The 5,936-nt window shown below is 31.9% G+C and overlaps 1 protein-coding gene and 1 long non-coding RNA gene across 3 annotated transcripts in view; one reads left to right on the forward strand and one right to left on the reverse strand.

Moving 5' to 3' along the window:
• LOC118749238 (ras-related protein Rab-43-like) overlaps positions 1 to 5,936 on the forward strand; it is a 121,763-nt gene that overhangs the window by 53,754 nt on the left and 62,073 nt on the right. The window lies entirely within an intron of this gene.
• LOC118749240 overlaps positions 1 to 5,936 on the reverse strand; it is a 12,416-nt gene that overhangs the window by 4,705 nt on the left and 1,775 nt on the right. Inside the window, exon 2 of the long non-coding RNA XR_004994185.1 lies at positions 1,365 to 1,366. This is a non-coding gene — a long non-coding RNA (uncharacterized LOC118749240). The remainder of the gene's footprint in view (positions 1 to 1,364; positions 1,367 to 5,936) is intronic.

A 5,936-nucleotide genomic window follows, 5' to 3' on the forward strand; every position in this document is an offset into this window, starting at 1 on the left:
TGTACAGATATGTAAACAAAACTACTAAGTATCTTATTTTTTCTATCGGTTTCCTAATATTTCTTTTTTGGCTTTTCTCTTATCAAAAGAGTTTTAATATGTACTATTTTTTTTTATAAAAACAAAAGCTTATCTAAATTTGTAGTATTAGCAACGGGCTTCTTCATGCTTTTATGAAATTTTACTGAACGCCCATGCACGCACGAGTTCGTGCTGACAGCAAATATTCCGGCCCGTACCCGCGAGCTTATGCAGGGGCCCGCCCGCAATAATCAATGGGGAGCTTTTGCGAATGCAAATGTTGTGCAAGTTCACCGACAAAACGCATATCTGGCAAACAAAATGACAGATTGTAGCCAACAATTTTTGATTGTGGTCGTGTTATCCGGGCGCGCACAACAACAACAAAACTGGTCAAATGTCATATATATCAACTTTGATAGAAGTGTTTCCAAACATATTATTTCTTAAGCTGTATAACCGAGCTATCAATGGGCAGTCATACGAGTTCCCACTTCTACTTGACCTTTGACGTACGTTAAAGGGAACATTGTCCGTTTAATAATTTTTTTTATTGTTTTCTGTGCTTTAAATAACTGCAGTGGCTTCTTTCTTTATTATGATTTTTTTGGACCAATCTTAAAAAAGCTACTAGACATAAAAGAAGAAAGTTTGCACTGTAATTTTAAACTAAATTTTCGGTATTTGTTTTTGATGTTACATATATTTGTTTCAACCTTTTCAAATGGGGCTCTTTGGGGAATTTATTTTTAGCAAACATTTCAAAAACAGTAATTTTGTTTACTTGTCGGGCATTTTTTTTTCATACAGATCTACATTGGATCCTTGGCTGAAAACTTCTGTGGTAAAACTACGTCTTAGTCTTTTTTTTTGCTATTTAAAGTCAAAGCGTAAGCTCCTTCAATAGGGATTTCCAGCAGAAATGATCAACGTTTGGCTATGAAGAGAATTGATGCTCAAATAAGGTCTGACCTTTAATTAGCTAAGAATTACGTAAATATCTGACACCTTTATCATCCCTGATTCCAATAACTCAAATTATTATAAAAAAGTAACAATATTCTGATCCGATTCGGTTGGCAGCAACGACTTTGAAAACAGAATTTTGTTCAAATTCCTTTGTTGTCCTGGAAAATAATGACGTATTTTCCATATCCACCTATATATTTAGCTCGCTATAAGCGCAATTTTTTCAAACCAGTCACAGAATAAAGTATTAAAAATGAATGACAAAAACTAAAATCAAAAAACGCTGATGACGTTACAGGTTCCCCAAATTCAGAAGCAGCCAAAGGAATGAGAGTGAAGAATTCTTTTTAAAAAGCTTTAGAAAAACCTGACACATCTAGTTTGGCTTGTAAGAGGTGTTTAAACAACGATCTCGCCATTATGCTAGATTCTTCAAGTGAATATGAAAGGCCAAGCAGAGGTGGAACCGTACAGGATCATACAGTATTACCCGACAGTTCTGGGTGTTCTACGACCCACTTTAAACCAAAGCTTTCTTAGGAATGAGCAAAGACGATACCTACAAACTTACTGCAGTATGCACAGCGCACTGGCCTGTTGAGGTACATGGCGAAAGGATTGGATTGCCCTTCAAAAGGTTCTGTCATGGTTGCGATAACCCTTGCTCAAAAGAGACAGTCGAACACTTCCTGTGCGAGTGCATATTTTTCAATTTTGAGTACATATTATATGCGCATATTTTCGATTTTTTACGGAACGGATTCAGAAATTTTACTCTACGAACTTCAAAGATATTCGGGTTCAGTGATGGCATTTTCGTCGATTTCACGAAAATCGAACCTACGATGGAGTAAATAATTAACCCAAATTAAAACTGTAATTTTTTAAGATTACAAAAGGTTTGCTAAGTTGAGTTAAGGGTTGAGTTCATTTTGCCAATTATTTCCTTATACAACAATCCGCAAATATATTCATAAAAAACAATCAAATGCAGATTTATGAGAGTATGTGTTGTAATCCTGTAAATAGTGCGTGCCTACCTTTAACTCAGTCGCCAAGCAGACAAACGCATCTTCCACATTTGTATTTTGTTTCGCTGATGTTTCCATTACGAAAAGTATTTCCGGTATATATTGGCACATTTGCTTTGCTTCTTCGAAGTCCACTTCGCGTTCTTCTTCCAGATCGCATTTATTACCAATTAAAATGAGTAATACGTTGGATGCTGTGTACCGTCGTACTTCTTCAATCCATTTTTGTAAATTTGAAAAGGACGATCGCTTGGTTATATCATAGACTATTGGGGGAAAAATATTAAAAGTAATCATGGTGGGCGAATAAAAATGTACAATATTTTTGTTTTAACTATTGAATGGTGGTTCTGATTATTGCGTATAGTATTATTGCATATTTGGCATTTGTCTATGAAACTATTATTACTGAATTTTAACTTGGCGAAATCCCAGCCATCCTAAATCTTCGGAAACGTATTCGAAAATGGGGAAAAATGCGTGTAAAAATCGGATATTTCATCTGCCTTCCGATTTCATTAAGTTTGTTCCACACGATCCTGCGGGATCACGCGGGTGCCCAAAAGAGCCCAGAAAACGTTCCTCACGCTAGAAAAATGGGTAATAGATAGCGAATGTCTTCTTCTTCGTGCCCGAAACAGCCGGGACTTTTTTTTTCGGTCACAAATGTGCAAATTCAAATTGCCATAACAGCTGTTGTCTGTTTACATCCGAAAGCAAATTTTATATAACACAAAAATTTTAAATACCTATAAAGTTTCAAAATATGTGTATGTTATTCGCCGTATAAAATAAGTACACATAACAATTTTATGATAAAATAACTGTTTTAAGCTGATTTGTTGATTCCGGGCAAATGTGGTTTCTTGCGTTCCCCACGCTCTGGGCGCTTTAGCACGTTTTGAGAAATTTTTGTGAGAGAGCAACTTATTTTTACTCTCTAATTACCGAAACAGCGTGTGGAACAAAACTATTTTCGGTCGTTTCGGATACGTTTCCACCGCTAAAAATAATATTTTCGTATATATGGGCAAATCTAAAAAATAAATCTAATAAATCGATTAATATGTGTAATTCATTTTCATCAAGTGCTTCAAATTTAGACGGGGAATAAACATGAAATAGAAAACAAAAGAATAAGCTGGGTTCAAATTACGTTGTTCAAGTTGTAAATTTTGAGCAAATATTTTGAAAGTTGAACTCACTTAATTGGGACGTTCTACTTTCAATGGCATGCCCCGTTTTACCAGATTGGCTCCGGTTTTCGAGATAACGGTTCTTGAAAACTTGATTAAATTTTAACTATTTTATAAATAACTCCCTCAGTTTTGTAGTTATTTTACTAAAATTTTGCACATAACAGTTTTTTAATATTACCTTAATTATTCCTTATAATTATCGAAATGAGTTCACTTTAACATATAGCTCCAATACAACTGATTACTCATATATGTGTTTTTGCGCTATAACTCTAACTTCATATCTGAATAATAAATTGTATGCGTGCTATATGTTAAATTGAACCTACACTAAATATTTACCTGCTTAATTGGAGGAGTTATAACGCAAAACAACGTCTCTGAACAATTAGTTGTATGGGAGCTAGATGTTAGAGTGAACCGATTTCGATGAAGAGAGATAGTCAAGGAAATTTTAAAGTAAAATCGTGTGCAAAATTTAGTAAAATATCTTCAAATCTGAGGGATTTTTTTATATAATAGTTAAAATTTAAGCGAAGTTTCAAGTACCGCTGTCTCCAAAAGTGAAGCCAATCGGGCAAAACTGGGGACGCCATTGAATTTAGAAGACTACTATTAAGTAAGAGCAACTATCAGAACCTTTGTCGAAAAAAAATTGATTTGATACCAAGCTCGAAATATTCTGACTACAAGAAGGAGCATAATTAAAAGTACTAAATCAGGGTTTTTATCCACTTCTAGAGAAAATTGTTGTGAAGGATTTTACAGGTATATGTAACGTTATAAGGACTAGTAGTTATAAAAATATTTAAATCGTTTCGACGTATTTTCCAAATGTGCCTTTAATTAAGATGTTTTTGGAATAAAAATTACGCTCAAGATCGCAGAATATTTTATCTTTAAAAGTTGGTTTATTCTGAAAGCACACCTCTTGCTAAGGTATCAAATTATTCGTAATTGTTTGTAGAATATAATACATACTTAAAAAGTTCTTAAAATTAAATGCTTCAAAAACTATACGCGATAAAGCGAAAATTTTGAAAATGGTGAATGTGGAGTTACAGACTTCGAGTCGCTTGCCATTTAGTTATTTTTAATGCACACTTTTCTTACCTACTACATATGAAGTGTACAGATAAGTGCTAAATGCCCATTAAATTTTAAATCAGAATATGGTGTGCTTCAAAAGTTATGACATAATTAATTTTGCCCCTTTTAAAAATTCCATAAAAAATTCACTTGTTTTCATTATTTTTTTAAATTTAAACACCTATAATTCAAAAATTATACAGCAAATTGATCCAAATTTTTTTTGAGGCTTCAAGTATACGTCAGTGAATTATATCCAAAAGCAACCAGCTTGATATAGTTTCCAACAGTGAAAATAAAGCTAAATAACACCGAGGTTACCGATTTTTTAGATTTGCCCATATACCAGAATAAGCAGAATAAAATATTGGTATAGGCAGTGCACGGACTTTACTACTTTATTGGTAGATCTACCAATTTTTTAGCTATATTATATTTTCTACCATTTTTACCAACAAAGACTAAAAATCTACCAATATTTTCTGGAAAGAAAGCGAAGAGCTTTAAATGAACGCATTATGTATGTCCATATTTTGTCATCGGACAAATCTATATATATAAAAATGTCGTGTTCGTTTGTAACAGTCATCAAAACTCGAGAACGGCTAAACCGATTTGAATAAATTTTTTTTATTGTTCTGTATAAAAAGGATCATTTATATCTAGGGATGGAAATAATGATTATCTTATAAATTTCAACCAAAAAAAATCAGCAAGTTGTAATCGTCGTAAAACAATTTTTACTATACTCACGTATCTGTGTTCATAAATCCTACTGGAATTTACAATGATTTTTATTTTTCGAGTTTAATCAATAAAGATTAAAAATATTAATTATTACTTGATTTTTATTTTTTCGCTAAAAAATAATGATTATTTTATGATTTTTATTTTTTCGCTGAAAGATAATAAATATTATTAAGTTTTATTTTTTCCCTTAAAAATAACGATCATTCAAAAAACTCAAAAGCTATACCAACGTGTTTTCCCACATAATAAAAGGAATAAGTACCAAACTTTTCAGGTCAAAATTTATATAGGTTGCGTCTGTATAGCCTTTTAAATTTTATAAATAATCACTATTTTAAGTGGAAAAATAAAATTAAAAAATAATGATTAACTCTGAGCTAAAAAAATAAAAATCATAAAATAATCATTATTTGTGATCGAAAAAATAAAAATCAAATTATAATTATTTCCGTTGAGCGAAGAAATAAAACTCAAAAATAATGATTATCTCTGAGCGACGAAAATAAATATCAGAAAATTATGATCAAATGCTGATTTGAATTATTTTACTCATAATGATTACCTACCGTCCCTCTTTATATCACAAAAATTTGGAGGGTTGCTTGAAAATTTTAAACTCAATTACATTGATAAAATAAATGACATATTAAAATATGGGTATCAGATTAAAGTGGTTTAAGAAAGATGGCTGATGGAAATATTTTTGAGGAGGGTTGCCACCTGTTTGATAAAATATTGCAATATGGGTGTTGCCGCTAAATATGAGTACATTTACAACTTAATACTTAATATTACACCACTGTAAATTATCTAAGCATAGATCTCACAATTGAGTTATTTATATGCATATATGTATAAATGGTCACCGTTAGGTATG

This window comes from Rhagoletis pomonella, unplaced genomic scaffold, assembly GCF_013731165.1.
Source record: "Rhagoletis pomonella isolate Grant_MI unplaced genomic scaffold, Rhpom_1.0 Rhpom_scaffold_00014, whole genome shotgun sequence".
In the NCBI taxonomy this organism is placed as follows: domain Eukaryota; kingdom Metazoa; phylum Arthropoda; class Insecta; order Diptera; family Tephritidae; genus Rhagoletis; species Rhagoletis pomonella.